Here is an 18,210-nt window from a genome sequence, read left to right as displayed (position 1 = left end):
ATCAATGGCTAAAATCCATGAATAAAAGCTCGAAATGTTGCGGCATCTGCTGTATTCACCAGATTTGGCCACTAGCGACTTCCGTCGTTTGAAGACCTAAAAAAAAAATGCCCCGTGTCTTTCAGCAATTGATGAGGTCAGAACTGCTGTGCATGCATATTTTGCAGCTCTTCCAGATTCTTCTTCACTTCAGGGATGGAATTCATAAATTGGATTTTTGTTGGGACAAGTGCATTGATGAAGAGAGAGGGAGACTATACTGAACTATGAAGTGTATTTCAAGCCCCAAAATTGTGTTTTTCTTATCGAATCGCAAAATTTGTTGAACAACCAGTAGCTCACTAAAAACATCGTTTTTACTCAACAAGTTCTAATCCAGAAGACTTCTTTCTTTATAACAATTTTTGACAGATAATGTGGTAGCCGATTTTCTGAGTACATAAATAAAACTCTGTGCCTACACTGAAGGAACAGTTCTAAAGAGAACAAATGATTTTCTTGCATGCCGGTTTCCAGAAAAAGTATGTATGTAGGCATATGTGCTGTTAGCTTCAGAATTCGCTTTACAAAATACTTTTGCAATATACCAACTTCTTCAAACTACCCAAGCTGTTCTGTTTCCAACATGTTTTTTTAAATTCATCTGAGGTGTTATTTCCACTCCTAAGTAAGTATATCGAGACACAGTCTGTATTTATTCCTTACTATAATACCACCTGTCCTCTCTACTAAGTTTCCCACTTTTTCCGAACATTATTTGTGACTTTGAACGTTTCACTTCAAGGCTCCATAGATTGCAGTAACTTTCAAGGTTATTAATCATCTCTTGTAGTTAGCCGAGATGATCCGCTACCAAAATAATATCATCCGCATACATTAGAAGTCTAATATTTTTCCCTTCTATATTTAAACTTCCTTCTAAGGTTTCATGTAATGGTAATGATAATGGTTGTACGGGTTAGGCTAAGGCCTTTATGCATTGCGACCAGATTGATCTATTGTGCGCCCCTAATTACTTAATTATAATTATTTAGTATACCGAGGAATCGAACCTGCTCTTTAGGAGTGAGCAATTGTAGGCCTTCCTCGTCTAGTAGATACGAGCCTAAGATTCTGTGTCTCCTGTGGCCTAATGCCTCACAAATAGTGATTAAGTGTTCCATAGACTCCTCTTCATCACAGCAGAACCAGCATAATCTTTTACTAGCTAATCCTAGTGTTAAAGTGTTTATTACAGGCAAAGTGACCTGTAAGTGCTCCACAGAGTAATATGAGGCCCTTTTTATCTAGGGTTAGAGCAGATTTTGCTCTGTTGGCATTGAAGCTAAAAAACTTTTTGGAGTGATTAAGGCCACTTGTGGCGTTTCAGTGCTCCCTGATTTTAGTTTGGATCCATTTTTTGGTTTCCTGCTTTACATATTGTTAAAGCCGAAAAATGGGGTTGGCCCAATAAATAGCGCTTCTGTCCCAATGGTAGATGGTTCCAAAAACGCTCCAAGGAGTACGAGCAGAAATAGTGGTTCCTAGAGCACACAAATCCCTAACACTAAGTACAGATATCACAATTTTCTATGCGGAACTCTTCGCCATAATGGAAGCAGTGGAAATCATATCCAAAAGAGGGTTCGAGAAAGTAAAAATTCAAATACTTACGGGCAGCCAATCGGTTCTCAAAGCCTTGAATAGCTTCACATTCAAGTCAAAAGTCCTAATAGAGTGTAACAATGCACTCAATAAATTCTACTTCTTCTTAATTGGCGCGATAACCGCTTACGCGAATTTGGCCGAGTTTGAAAAGGCGCGCCAGTCGTTTCGTTCTCGTGCTAACCGGCGCCAATTTTACACACCAAGTGAAGCCAAGTCCTTCTCCACCTGATCATTCCAACGCAGAGGAGGCCTTCTTCTTCCTCTGCTACCCCCAGCTGGTATCGCATCGAATACATTGAGAGCCGGAGCGTTTGTATCCATTCGGACGACATGACCCAGCCAACGTAACCGCTGGATCTTTATTCGGTGCGCTATGTCTATGTCGTCGTAAAACTCATAAAGCTCATCGTTCCTGCGATATCGCCGCTGCCAATGTGCAAAGGTCCAAAAATCTTGCGCAGAATCTTTCTCTCAAACACTCCAAGCGTCGCCTCATCGGATGTTGTCATCGTCCACGTTTCTGCGCCATTCTCAGTTGCCTACTTAGTCCAAAGTAGCACCTGTTGTAGCACTCAACAAATTAGCCACTCATAATCAGGTCTCACTGATTTGGGTACCAGGACATGACGGACACGAAGGAAACGAAAAAGCAGACTTTTATGCCAAAAATGGTTTCATGTAAGTCGTTTATGTAAAGAGCAAATAGCATTGGCGACAATAAGCATCCCTGTTTGACGCCTGAGTTTGTTTTGAATGTGTCTGAAATTTCAGAGTCATTCCATACGACTGGCTTTGTATCGCTGTATATATTCTCTATGAACTTCACTAGTTTCGTTGCAAGACTAATATGCTGCAGCTTATAGGTATATCAAGGCGTTTCTTGATACTCTATCAAACGCCGCTTTAAAGTCGACAAAATACGCGTAAACTTTCTTTTTGACGTGATAACGTCTTATAATTCGATTTAACAGGCTGCACGCACGAAAAAATGTGTCGTTACCTTGCTCATTAGTGTTACCTTGCTCATAGGTCGTTACCTTGCTCATTAGTGTTACCTTGCTCATATGTCGTTACCTTGCTCATTTGTCGTTACCTTGCTCATTGCATTGAATGAACTGCAAGCGAAAGCGCGGAACGAACGACAAAGCAAACAAAGCAAACGAACGGCAACGTTCGACATCTTGCTCTCTCCTACTTAAGTGAGCATATATATGTATGTATATGCGCATATGTACAAATATAAATTCACGTATTTGTATTTGCATATGCCTTCTTATTGATTATTATTAATTTGATTCACTTGAAGAATTTAAAATAAAACCAAGTTTGTTAATAATACCTGTTGTTTTAATGTTATTATTATTAATTTTTGATTATTATTAATTTGATTTACTTGAAGAATTTAAAATAAAACCAAGTTTGTTAATAATACCTGTTGTTTTAATGTTATTATTGTATATATTATAAATGCGTCGTTATCTTGCTCATGCGTCGTTACCTTGCTTGAACAGCATGTTATGTTATGTTATGATATATTATGTTATGTTATGTTATGTTATGTTATGTTATGTTATGTTATGTTATGTTATGTTATGTTATGTTATGTTATGTTATGTTATGTTATGTTATGTTATGTTATGTTATGTTATGTTATGTTATGTTATGTTATGTTATGTTATGTTATGTTATGTTATGTTATGTTATGTTATGTTATGTTATGTTATGTTATGTTATGTTATGTTAATGTTAACTCATTCTCTATATCCATACAAAATATCTATCAAACAAATAAAATTAAAATTTTCTTTTGAAAAATGCAACCATTCAATCAGTATTTTCTTATGACGTTATCACGTTAAACTATCGTCAGTAAACCGACTTTACAGACAACCTCTTTTTCCTTCGAATTTTGAATGAACCATAGCGGCTAAATTGCATATATTGCCGACTGTGGAGTAATTCTTTCTGAAGTCGACCGGACACTCGTTTAAAACACTGTTCCTTTCAGTCCAAGAGGTTAATCTTTCGTTAATTATGCCCATCATAACTTTGGCAATGCAGTTCAGGAATGGAATTCCTCTGTAGTTTCCTACTAGGGCAGGATCCCCTTTTTTGAAGATAGGAAAAACTCCGCTGGCTCTAAAAGCCTCGCCTACTTTGCATTTTTCGTAAAGATTTGTGTAAGCACTTGCCATAGCCGTAATGAAAGTATCGGGGGCATTTTTTAAGACCTCGTAAGGAATTCTATCAATCCTTGGAGCTTTGTTTAATTTAACTTTGTTTATCACAGATCTAACTTCGCCTGGTGAAAAAACTGCCTCAAGCAGATCGTCAGCGTGGAAAAAATTTCCTTGTCATTATCAGTAGGGCTCTGCAGATTTTCAAAATAAACCTTAAACTCATTCGTTGATATGGCGGGACTTATTTCCAAAGCTTCACCCTTTATATTCTTAATAAATTTCTACCAGCCTGTTATACCATTCTTCTTTAAACCATTCTTCTTTAAAATCTTTATTTGCTTTTAAGTAAAGGGTTTTCCAATAACAGGTGTTATGAATGAATGGATTGCGCTGAGAGATGACAAACGATTTTTTATGGCCGAAATTGGATGGTATTGATCTGGACAACGTTTATTTTCAACAACACGGCGCTACTTGCCACATAAGCAACGAAACCATTGATATTTTACGCGAAAAGTTTCCTAATTGTGTTATCTCTCGAAGAGGTGATCACAATTGGCCGCCGAGATCTTGTGATTTAACACCTTGTGACTTTTTTCTTTGGGGCTACGTGAAAGAGAAGGTCTACGCCAACAGCCCAGGGTCGATTCAAGACCAGATGGATTTCGTGAGGCTATCGAGGACATAGGGCAGCCACTTTGCAATTTTGTTATGGAAAATTTCATGAAAAGTATATTGTCCTGTAAGCGTGGTCGTGGTGGTCATTTGCCTGATGTTATTCTCCACTATTAACGGCATACCTTCCACTTTATAATGAAATAAACATCCGATCATTTATATTAAAAAATAGCATTTTTTTTAATATCAAAATAACACCTCTTATTGGAAAACCCTTGATAACAATTTATTTGCTTCATTACATCTGGTATACACGAATATACATATGTATGTATGTAAGTATGTGTATGTATGTACATAAAAATCATTCATTAAAACGGCCACTAAAAACTCATTTAATCAACTTAACACTCTAAATCAATGAAATGACATATTATTGACATAAAACAAAAGGATTTTGATTGCTAATCATTTAACAACTTTACGATTTCATTTAACCAATTACAAAGCTATAAACTTTCCATATAGCATAAACATAGCAATAAAGTATACATGAACGCATAATTGATATGCCAAGTTTTTGCTCCATGCTGCAATTATTAATATGTTACATTAGGTTGGTCCGCAAATGGCGAGAAGCTTGGATGGCAATATTTTTTCCAATGTTTCTATTTTAACGATTTTGTTTACGCAGCTGGCACACACAGAGTGTGTCAAAATTCAAAGTCAAGCCGACAACATGAGACAGATCCATTTATGGATGTACATAAAGAGCGTGTAATCATAAAAAATTTCATAAAAAATGTTTTAATTGAAAGCTACTTTACGAGCGATAGTGGTGTCATTCAAATGACCGTTTTTGCGTTCGTTGCCTTGGCATTAGCCGTTTAAGTACGAGAATGTAGGCAACCACTTGTAGATGCAATGCCACTGCAGCTGCCAGAATTCATCTGGCGTACGGGTCATCGCGTACCTATAAATGTACACCAATGTACGCGGCGCTGGGTCAAATTTCTAGAGTACGTAGATATGCGACAAGGTCCAATAGATATGCGACAATTACTTCAGTCATTCAAAACATTGAAATGCTATTGGAAACCAATTGGCTGAGCTGTTAAGTGTAAAAAGATACATTTATCGCGTATGCAAAAACTTTTCATAACTTTGCGGTTTTCATAAAAGCAATGGCAATATCAAATCCATTCATTAAACCTCAATTGCTTTCCAATATAAAATCTAATATAATGTCTGTTTGCACATTCTATACCGTTCATCCGATCGCGGTAAAAATTTGGCGTGTTGCAGCAGGTGTGTCAGTGATGATTTATAAATGTAGGTGGCGCTGGGGTCTAGAAATTTGTAAATACAGTCGATTTCGCTTAACTCCACATTCAGGATAAGTGTGCAAAAACTAGTATTTTCCACATTTATTGTAGCATTTGCATGCAATTTTTCTCTTTTAGCTGCACATTTCGCTTATATATATATATAATTGGCGCGTACACCCTTTTTAGGTGTTTGGCAGTGCTCCTCCTCCTGTTTGTGGTGTGCGTCTTGATGTTGTTCCACATTTCGCTTAGCTGCCCCAAAAATTGTGTTTCATAATAACATTTTCTAAACAAAAAATTGCGTTTACCAGCACTTTAAAAATTGTTTTTTTTTCCGCGATCACTAACCTTATATCATCAACCTTCACTATTGCACTTATTCAAAATGGGGAAAACGAAATGTCATTTTTTCTTTACGCCGACGCCGTTATTATAGACTTCATTCTGCTTAAGGGGGTAGTATGGTTAATTCGGTGTAAAACAAGCATATTTTTCGAAATTTTTTTTGTCGACACAGTTGATTTATTCAAAATTTTAAAATTACTTCATTATAAAGTCATATTTAAAGAATATTGTGTGAAATTTTCATTGATTTTTATGAAGAAATGAGTTGGTGGCAGCGAATCTTCGCGGACATCCCATAAAAAAGTTTTATTGCGGTGTCCCTCAGAACTCATTACTGAATCAACTAAAATCAAAAAACCAAATTGATTTCATCAGCTAATAAAGTTTCGCAGGTAACAACGTCGATTTTTTTTTTTTAATTTTTTAAAGCGCTTTGAAGTCAAAACACCGATTTTTCATAAAAAAAACTTGAAAACTTTGTTGTTTTAAAATATGACAAAATTTAAAAAAAAAAAAAACTCGACGTCATTACCTCGTGAATAAAGTAAAGAAACAAAAAAACCAAATTTGAAAAGAATCGGTGCAGTAGATATGAATCTACAGTGGACACCGACCGTAAAAAAGGCAAATGTGAGAAAAACGCGTTTAAAGATTTCGGCAGCGTGAAATCCGGTTGGAGAGGTAGATACTTAATCCATTGTGTCTTTGTCAATTTTACTCCAATGCACTTCAAACTTTCACACAATAATCTTAAGATGTTATAGAATAATTTAACAAAAAAAAAAAAAAATGAAAAAAAAAAATACCATACTACCCCCTTAATAAAGCCAAGGAGTAAGCAACAAAACTAGAGGATGAATTCGAACCGAATCTCAGCTGTCTGTGGTGTTGGAAAAAGTGCTACAACACAAAATTTGGCAAAATTAACGGCGAAACTAGAGATAACGACAAAAGATGCGTCGAGCTATTCTAATATTATCTGGAAAATCTACAGGGTCCGGCACTCGAAGTGTAACCAATTAAAGAGGCCATAAATTTAGTTTGGAAAATTACTTTTATTTACTTTTGCTCGATATGATCATCTTTTGTCTTGTCTATGGCTTTGAGACGGTCCAGAAATCAATCGCAAGCTGCCCGAATGTGACTTGCAGGTATTTTGGTCCACTGGTGAATCTTTTAGTTCGCACCTACAAAATGGCCTGAAGAGAATAAACCATCGGATTCGCGTCTGATGAATTTGAGAGCCATTATGTGGACGTTATGAAGTTCGGATCATTGTTTTTTAACCATTCTTGGTTCACTCGAGCTTTGTGAGATGGTGCCGAGTCCTGTTGAAACGTCCATGGTCTGCCACCGAAATTTTTGTCTGCCCACGGCTTCAACGGCAACCTCCAGAATACTTTCCTGATAATATTTCGCATTTACCTTGACGCCAGGCTCGATGAAAACGATTGAAGAGCGCCCATCTGCGGTTACAGCACAAACTACACAAACCATTACCTGTGGAGGGTGCTGCCTCCTGGTGGCCAATCGTTGATTCAAATTCATGTAAACTCTATCGTTTTTAACTATCAATGAAACTCTGTAAATTTTAAAAATTTTCTCATCAGAAAACACAATGTTCTAAAATTCACCGTTTTCGGCCAAGCGAAGCAACTTCTCTGTTTTCTCAAGTCTGACTTGTTGCTGCTTTGGTGTGAGATCATGCGCCTTTTGGATCTTGTAAAGCTTGACTTTGAGATCATTTTTCAGTATGCGGTGGATGCTATGGTCAGATATTTTCTTTAGTTTAGTTCTTTCGCCATTTGATTGGAACTTCGTCGGGGATTTCACTAAAGTCGTCTTCTTTTTGAACCATTTCAAGTGATGTTGCAGTCTTGCGATATGGTGCGATAAACAAAAACTTTATTTCCTTTAAGGTGCTCGAGCTCGCGAACAATCGCTGATTGTGATTTTCCAGCCAAATATAATGTAATCACACTATTACGTTTGACATCCATTACTGATTTTCTTTTTTCGCGTTTACTCTAAGCAAAATGCTTCCGCGTGCTTGTAAACAATGCCGTGGACTGTCATTTAGCAAACTAACAGACAGCTGATGCTGTTGCGCTATAGCAGAGATATTCCGACAGAACGTCTAGTTCTCGTGCATCAGCTGCGCGAACGGTCTGAAGTTGGTTACACTTCGAGTGTCGGATCCTGTATTTTTCAGGCACAATTTCACACAATGACTTATAAAACTGATTCCAAGACGACATTGAAGATTTTTTTTGGACCGAATACCAAACAAAGCTGAATAACTAAAAACTGTGATTACGATCTGCAATGCAATGGCCAGCTTACTGAGGAAAAGATTATTCAAAGTTTTAAGTAAATATTTTTCTTTCTACGTATGTTAATACATACATGTACGAGTATTTAAAATAATAAAATGAATTCATAAAATATGTTCCTTTAAATTTTAATCTTCATATGTTTTTGAAGTGAAACTTCTTAGGCGTCGATGAACGAGCGAAAATGGAGAGTAAAATGTCAAGGCCATGCAACGTTTTGGGCGTTTTCGTTCCACGAGAGAGAAAAAAGATGTAACGTAGAGGAAAAGGAAAGAGAGAGCTATACCTTATATATATAATATCTTAGATACACTTGAGACTATTTTCCCTGAGTTTTTCCTTGTGGCTGCTAATTTCAAGTGAGAAATAACATAGCCTACTTTTTAGCGCTTGTTTGTTGGTGCAAACTTGTAGGAAATATATTTTTGGTGCCTACTCTTTGGTGTTATATTTCCTTGGTGCCTACTGCTTAGGACCAATTTTTTTGGTCCCAATTTTTTTGACGTTTTTTTTTTTTGGCGCTTATTTCCGTTTCCTGACTAGTGCTTGTGCGTACTATAAAGTGCTATCCATTCCTACGTCGGATTTATTAGTATTGCCTTGCGGTAATTTGTGCCGTTGCTGGTCCTGGAATCGCTGCGTTTGTGCGGGTGATAAAAGCTCGGAGTAGTGCGCGTTGTTGCCACGGTTTGTGTCCGGCATTTACCTACACCGATCGACCATTCTCCGTTTATTTGTAAATTTCGTTTATTTGTATTCTCTGCAAATATTGTAAATTTATTTATTGGGAGGTTCAATTAGTTTTAAAGGTGACACACAGATGGCGCTATTTATCACTTTATCGCGTTGGCAATACTGAATATATATTCATGACAAAGCCTCATCCCTAGGCTTTGTTTATCAGTATCTGTCATTTCGCTGAAGTATAAACAACGCAGTGTTTTCGTGCTCCGAGTATGTCAACTTTCGTGCCGTCGAAACGCAATTTGCGGGAAGCTTTGCTTTTCTGCTTCAATTTGAAAAAAAAATACAGCCCAAGCCCGTGAATTGCTGCAGGAGGCCTACCCAGACCATACTCCGTCGATTTCAACATGTGAGTACTGGTTTCGACGATTCAAAAGTGGTGATTTTCACACCGAAGACAAGGAGCGTCTTGGCCAGCCCAAAAAGTTCGAGGACGCGGAATTGGGGGAATTGGTAAACGAGGACTCGTGCCAAACCCAAGAAGAGCTTGCTGAATCATTGGGCGTTGATAAATCAACCGTTTGCAAGCGTCTAAAAGCGATGGGAATGATCCAAAAGCAAGGACATTGGGTCCCGTACGAGTTGAAGCTGCGCGACGTCGAACGGCGATTTTTTACGTGCGAATTGCTGATCGAGCGACAAAATCGGAAGGGTTTTTTGCATCGGGTGGTGACTGGCGACGAAAAATGGATCCACTACGATAACCCAAAGCGCAAAAAATCATGGGGTTTGCCCGGCCACGCATCAACGTCGACGGCCAAGCAGAATATTCACGGCAAGAAAATCATGCTCTGCATTTGGTGGGATCAGGTCGGCGTCGTATATTTTGAGCTGCTCCAACCGGGCGAAACAATCACGGGGGATCGTTACCGACTGCAATTGATGCGTTTAAGCCGGGCATTGAAAGAAAAACGGCCGGAAACGGTAAAAAGGCACGACAAGGTTATTTGACAACATGACAACGCTCGGCCGCATGTTGCTCAACCTGTCAAAAAATACCTTGGAACGCTTGGCTGGGAAGTGTTAACCCACCCGCCGTATAGTCCAGACATAGCTCCCTCCGATTATCATTTGTTCCGGCATATGAGTCTCGATTTGGCGGACCAGCGGTTCTCCTCGTACGAGGCTACCAAAATATGGGTTGAGTCATGGATAGCCAAGCAGCGGCCAGAATTTTGGAGAAACGGCATCCGGAAATTGCCCGAAGGATGGGCGAAAGTTGTAGCTAGCGATGGCTAATACTTCGAATAAAATATTTTGTACCGTTTTTTCACAATAAAGCCCCAAATCTTCGAAAAAAACCTTTAAAACTAATTCAACCTCCCAATAGATATATATTCTTTCTCTCTCTCGGGTCTCTCCCTCTTTCTTTGTCTGCCTTGAAAGTTTCACTTCTGGTATGTGTACTACGGCACATGCACTTTTTTTTATTTTTGATATATGTGAAATCTGAATACATGAAACTGCAATAGATTATAATTTTTACTTGGATTTTATTTTCATTTAGTTTGGTTAAAAACCGAAACTCTCGGATAATTGACTTATTTGTGCAGGTACTAAAATCCGGATAATCCGCTCGACGACGCTGGATTTGAGATAATTTTATCGAAATTTAAAATTATTTTTTATTTTTCCAAGAACAAAAAAACAAATAAAATAAAAATTGTGTTCATTAAAGGGTATTTCAAAAGACATGCCTAGATAATTTGATAAAATATTTAAATATATTATATGCTATAGCAGAAATATTCTCTTGGTCTGCCAGTCCTTTTTCTATTTTCGATAAAATCAGTTTCTTGAAAGTTTTTCATTTTCGCTTTTATCAAAGAAAAATTGTAAAATGTACCGAATTTTCTCTTTGTTGACTTCCATTCTTAACACCCTGTAACTCACAACTGAATGAATCAAACAAAAAACAGCAAAAGAATTTGCTTTAGTGTGAAATGTCACCTTGACAACGAGCAAAAATTTTAAATTGTTTGATCGATACTTTACGAGATATCGATCACTACAGCCATCTACCGAGAAAAGAATGGATTTCATATTTGCCAAACTAATATAATTAACTTGCACAAAAATATGTTAAAATTAATAACGCATAATATCACAAATTTAATAAATGCACATATATTTGTATGTGTAAAATAGGTAATTTGCACATACAACAAGTGCTTATGTGAGTGTGTATTACAAATGAGTAACTGAGCAAATGCTTTGTAGGCGCATGTTGGCTTTACGTTATACCTGTAAAATTCACAAATGGCAATGCTATTACATAAGTCAAGGGAAAAATGTAGCATTGCATTTTCGTAATGAGTTCAGTGTGAATTGATTCGTTTGTAAAAGTACTTGCAGCTAACGGTTTACCACTACCAAAACCTAACAAATCTAATTAAGCAGCAATGCATAGCACAGGGTAATTCGTGTGGCAAAGTTTACATGTAGCATGGGCCCAGGTCCAATAGCTGTCTGCACGTATAACTGCATGTATGGTTCCAATTAAATTAATGTAGAAAAGTAGAAATAAAATTGAATGCGAAACAGTTAACACTGCTCATGGTGCAAGTAATCACGCCATCGAACGATCCACGATCGGTTGAGCAAACTTTGATGTCGCCGCCGCCGCTGGCATGGTCGCCGTTATTGGCAAAGGACAAGGATTTCTTCGACTAATTTTATTTATAAATATATGTATGTATATACATATATTGCTACATATTAATATGAACATAATGCATATATTTTTGTGTAAGTATGTACACAAAGTTATTTACCACTCACTCACCATAAACAGCACTTGGTTTTCAATTGGTGCGAAATCGAAATGAAAACAATTACGGCACGCATTTGCGGTAATTAACTGAAAGAATAACCATTTGGGGCTTATTTAAACTAAGGCACAAACAATTACACTAGTACGAGTATGTTTAAGTAGGTATTTATTACACTTGTTCGCATGTTAGCCTGTAATAACACCCTGTGCGGAAATAGATGACCGACAATAGTATCCATCTTGCATATTCCGATCCATGACTGGCTAATGAAAAGCTTATATAGATGAGTAAACAACTGGCATATTTTTCATCGCAATCTCCAAATAAGTTAATTGAAGTCAAACTGATCCTCTCCCGCCTTGGTCTCTCTCCAGACAGTTTGGAAGGCATACTGAATTATGGAAAACTCAACAGCCTTAACTTCGTAGGAATAAGCGATGGTTTTAATTCGCGGTAATACTCGGGCTACTGAGCATTTGCATACGTGTCATTCTTCAACTTTACTGTAGAACTGTGTCCTGTTCTTGCAACGAACAAAATTTTACAATATGTTATTTTTTTTTTGTTTTTTTTGAAGTGAAAACTTCTTTAGAATCGTTGGGAGTGATTTGAGAAAAAGTGAAACGAAAAAGCGACACCAAAAAGAAGAAGAAAAAAGATATACGTATATATGTATATGTATGTATAGAAAATGCTTCATTACCAGGCACACAGAAGGATGGCATAAGCAAATTTAAATTTGTGAATTTATATATGTATGTATATATGCGGGACATCAGAAATCGTTTTAGAGGTATGGTTCCTTCGGCAAAATTTCTTATTCTGATGCCTAGAATATGATTTTCACAGAGCAATGGGCGATTTTTTTGCCTTCCCACAAATCGACCCGGCCTAATGTACAGTAACCTTGAACAGGCAGCTGCGGTTGTCGAACATTTAGAAACATATATTTACATACATATATGGGTGCAAACATATTTACGGAGCCGCGGGCACTCGACTTGACAAAAATTGAATATTGGCAAATAATTCTACGCGAAATATTCCAATATTGACTATTTTCGAATTGTCGAGAAAATTAGCATATGGGCGGCTCGTTTTCTGAATGAAAGTACTTGCTCTTAGAACTATGAGCTCGAATTTATAAATCAATTTTTTGATGATGAGTTTTTGTTGTACAGTACAATAGTTGAAACTGTTCGGCGCCGCCGCGACTGTTCAGCGCTATGGCAACTAGGATGATGGCCGCTACGCCTGCGCCTATTAATGCATTTTGTTCTTGTAGTCGCTAGGCATAGAATTTTAGCTTTGGACGACATACGCATTTACAGGAATAAAGTGAGTGGCCTGTGTGTGCGGTTGTATGTAGATGCATATGTGTATATTAATAAGCATTGTTTTGCTGGAAGTTCAGAACACAAATATGTATGTACGTACATAGGCTAGGCCATAGTATAGCATACATACATATGTATAAAAAATTCAAACCAAGCGTCCTACGAATGTTTGTGTGTATGTTAGTACGTCTGTGTAATATACGCGCTACGACGCTCATAATAGCAACCGCGTGTGCTGTATTGCGTCCGTATTTTTATATTCGTAAATATTTTCATTTTTAAATGTTTTCCGCAATTATGCCGAAAAATAATGCAGAAAAGTGTCGTGAATATCGACAGAAAAAAACAACAATTGACACGGTATTTCAAAGATATGTTGACAACATCGAAACCAAAGCATTTGGATCATATTTTAGCTATCATAAGCCACTCATATCATTTGTTGAAATTGAAAACATTGAGGATGAATAAAATATGAACTTTATAGCAATATTATAATGAACCTATAATTTTCCCGCTCCTAATGCTGCCTTCGTCTCATTCTCTCTCAGTTTGTTTTACGGAAGGTTTCACTTCTATCGCGTCCAACCGTTAGACTGGTATTTTTTTTTTTAATAAAATATTATATAAGTATTTCATCACTCGCATCGAGATCCAGACGTCCAGCACTCATGCCATCGCTTTGTTGGTCGTCCTGGAAGTCTTGGCGTTTTAAGTTGACCTTTCACCATTCACAACTCGATTAACTTAAGTAATATGATATTAGGTCTCTTATTGTCGCCGAGCGTTAGCGCTGGAAAATAGCTGTCAAAAATTACATTTGCTTGTAAATTAGTGAGTTATACCAGTTTAACCATGTATACTCGCTAGCGGCGAATTTTTTTTCCATAACTTTGTTGTTGCTTTCATACGCAAATTTTTCGTCAAATGAGTCGAGCTGAGAGACAGCAAGCAGAGAAGTGGTGAATATAAGAGGCCTATAATAGAATTTATTGGGTCAATAACCGTAAACAATATCGAGTGACGCACATTTTGGCTCTTTTTTTGTCAACATTTTCCATAACATTTTGGAGCATTTCGAGGCTTATTTCGCCAATTTTCCCAAGAATATTGCCGTTCAGAAAGTCAAGTGTTTGAGGTTTTTAGTGTACACCTTTCTCTTTTCTTGAGTCAATTCAGCGTCTGCCATGTTACGCCATCCTGCTGGAACCAACAACCCATCAACTGATTTCCCTCGATGAGTGGCAGCAAAATTTCGTAGTTTATTCATAGTTATGGTACGGCCTTCGTCATGCTCGAAAAGGAATGGACCGCCAATGTTCGTAGCGCACACACCAGACCAAACAGTGACTGCATAATTCATGCATAGATTTTTTTGTTTTTTTGCCTCTCCGCTGAGAGCGAATGCCTCATGATGATATATTATTTTCAAATTCACAGCTTCTGTGCGTTCTGCGCACGGTGTAGCGCTCCATGATTAAAATCGTGCTCCACCAGTGTTTCTAAAATGCTACGGGATGAGCAAGTCGATATTGCCAGAGTTATTCAAATTTCTCTTGTGTTAAGTGACAAATAGAACACTCTGTACATTTCGCGGGCAGTAATACCACTTTCGTACAGTTTAGGAAAATCGAGCTCACCATGGATACAGAGGTAGGACTCAAATGGTATATAATCACTCGCACCTTATTTGAAAAAGAAACCCTTTTTTTGTAAAATATTCAATATTAGGCGGCCGCCGCAGCGGTACGAGCTGGTGCGTGCCGTACCATTCGCAACTCATAGAAAAGGTAGGTTCGAATCTCGGTGAAAGACCAAAATGAAGAAAAAGTTTTTCCTAATAGCGGTCGCCCCTCGACAGGCAATGGCAAACCTCCGAGTGTATTTCTGCCATGAAAAAGCTGCTCATAAAAAATATCTGCCATTCGGGGTCGGCTTGAAACTGTAGGTCCCTCCATTTGTGGAACAATATCAAGACGCACGCCACAAATAGGAGGAGGAGCTCTTATTTAATTTGCTTTATTTCATTTCTCAACATAAAATACAAAAAAATCCTATCTGTATCAAATAAGGTGTGAGTGACTTTATATGCATATTTTTATAACGCATTTCTAAATAAATCTAGTCAGTGAAAAATTAATATACTCTTAATCAGTTTTTCCCTACAGAGTGTGCATTTGCACACTTGAACTTGCAGAAAATTTTTAAAAGTTTTTCCACAAAATAATTGCCCTCTCTAATCAATATTGAATTGTTGTTTTCTCATATTTTCTGCGTATTAATCCATTACCAACAAGTAGCATTAACATTGAAAACTAACATTTTTTACGGTACGTTCATTGCAATTCCTAAATTTAGGTCTAGCCACATTTTTCCAATTTCAACCACGCAAAATTGGCAAATTGAAAGTAAAATATTTAATGACGATCCAGCCATCAATCCAATTTGCAGCGCCATATTTTTGACATGCGTGCATAAGTGCGCACATGTTTTTGCAGCAAATGAGTGTGCATATGTACATATGTACATAAGCGCGCGCAGCAATGCTGCAAAAAGCCAATTTAATTTGATAGATATGTATGTTAACATGATCATGCACCTTAGGTGGTCGCCAAAGTGTGTATTACCACCTGTCAGCGCTAAATCATTAAATCAAATTACTTTGTTTACACTTTTCGAACATGCACACATACATAGGCACTTATATTACACCAGCAGTGAATGTCTATATTTGAGCCACCCAATTACTAATTCAATTACTCGATTAAATATGTGTATGCAACTGCTTATCTGCTAACTTGTATAAGTATGTGTGTATAGATGTTTTTTTTTTGTTTTTTTTTTTGTCGGGACAGACTAGCAAGTGCAGCACTCAGACACAATTAAGTCAATTGCACTGCACTCAGGATCCCTTTTCAATTAGATCTTGTGGTGCCAAGGAGACAAGGTGGTCGTTTCTTAATACATCAGCGCCAAAGATGTCAAGCCTGATTCGAGCGAAGGCCGGGCAGTCACACAGAAAATGGTCCGCCGTCAGAGGATGGATACTGCACATGCGGGCATAGGAGGATGCTGCACATACCTTTTCCATGGGCTTCGCCCATCACCCCAACCAGCTGTCAGAACTAAAGCTAAATAGTCAGAGGTCTCGTTACCGCCGATACCTACGTATCCCGGTACCCATCTTAGCATCAGTATATTATGTCTACCAACATAGTTCAACCTGGATTTTCAGTACTCAACTACCCTTGAAGTGGTTGGAGGGCTGTCAAAGGCCATGTGCGCAGCTTTTTTTGTCGCTGCAGACGCATAAAGATCTGTCTCTCTCTCCATCTGTTTTCCACAACGAAGTTCATTGCTTCCTGAACAGCATATACCTCTACTTGAAACGCATAGTGTAGTTTTGCTCCCCTGGATTCCACATAGACGCCAGAGTCGAAACCGTGCTCGTTCCTGGAGCCATCAATGAAAATATGTTTGCCAGGCTCATTTTCAGAGTTTGATCACAATTGAGACTCTAGCAGCACCACACTGTATCTCTTCTCAAGTACGACTCTTGATGGCATGGAGTCAAGGGGCATGGCGAGGATCGTTAGATCGAAGTCCATGCCTTCTCTGCTGTGCAATGCCGGACAGGGGCCATACCCATGCCCATTGTGTTTCAGCCTGCAGATGGCCTTCAAGGTCTCTCCTCGGATGAAAACATCAAGTGGTGGTAGACTAACCAGAGCATCTAATGTTGGGGCTAAAGTAGGTGGGAAATCTCCGGTGCAACAGATGGCCACAGTGCGTGTAAGTGTACATAAAAACATATGAGTATCAGTGTGAATCCTAGTTCTAATAGAATATTTATTTTTAACTTGTGAAACATTTGAAAAACTCGCTTGATCCTTACTCACCCGAATCAGCGTTTTTATATTTTATTTTACAACGATTTGTTGGCTGTTTGGCAAAAGGTAAGTATTCATTCTAGAGAACTCTTTCTGCTCTACAAAACTATGGTAATTATATTTTTTAGATACCTAATTTTTTTATTAGTTTTGAGGCTTAGAAATGAAATAACTATTAGGTAAAAATCCACATTTTGCTCTTTGCTTTTCATCGAAGTCAAAAGCTACCGAAGCAGCCAGGGACATTTGCGAGAAGAGATACGGAGAAGGTGTCATAGGCGAGTCGACAGCACGAAAATGGTTTGCAAAGTTCGAAAATGGCGACTTTGACGTCGATGACACGTCCCGCAGCGGAAGGCCTTCTGAATTCGATGAATTCTCAAATCACTTTTGAAGGAAAACCGTCGCCAAACCAGTCATGAATTAGCGGAAAAAATGAACTGCGATCATAAAACGATTCTCAGTCGCCTTCACTCAATGGAAGTTACCAAAAAATTGGGATCGCTTCTCAGCATCTCGCCCACCTTCACGACAACGCGAAGCCCCATGTTGCACAAATCGTCAAAGCTGCACTCCAAGTGCTCGAATGGGACGTCCTTCAGCATCCACCGTATTCTCCGAGCTTTGTATCTACATATTACCATCTTTTCCGCTCACTGAATCTGTCTTAGATCACTGAAAACTGTCTCGACTACTTCTTTGACACCAGACCAGGCGATTTTTGGCGGAACGGCGTCAACAAATTGGTCGAGAGGTGGGAGGAGGTTGTAAACAGCAACGACGAATATATAATTGATTGATTAAGTTTCCGCCCTCGTAAAAGAGGTGTCGCTGCTGATACTATTTTTGTGTTCGGTCTAGTAAATACTGGTGATTTGAAGGTTACATGAGTGGTCTCGATCGCAGTAGCTGACATTCGTTTGAAGCGTGAATATCTTATTTTACCTAACGTCAAAAATGTCTACGTTCGTCCCGAAAATACACCTTTTGTGGGAAGTCATGTTTCAATATTAT

General features: G+C 38.1%; 1 protein-coding gene across 1 annotated transcript in view; it reads left to right on the top strand.

Moving 5' to 3' along the window:
- The window catches only part of LOC129238675 (beta-alanyl-dopamine/carcinine hydrolase), a 74,398-nt gene that overhangs the window by 42,440 nt on the left and 13,748 nt on the right, over positions 1-18,210 (top strand). The gene's annotated exons all lie outside the window — the stretch shown is intronic.

This window comes from Anastrepha obliqua, chromosome 2 (genome assembly GCF_027943255.1).
Source record: "Anastrepha obliqua isolate idAnaObli1 chromosome 2, idAnaObli1_1.0, whole genome shotgun sequence".
Classification (NCBI taxonomy): Eukaryota; Metazoa; Arthropoda; class Insecta; order Diptera; family Tephritidae; genus Anastrepha; species Anastrepha obliqua.
Note: the sequence above shows the minus strand (reverse complement) of the source record. Positions and strands in the feature narration are given on the sequence as shown.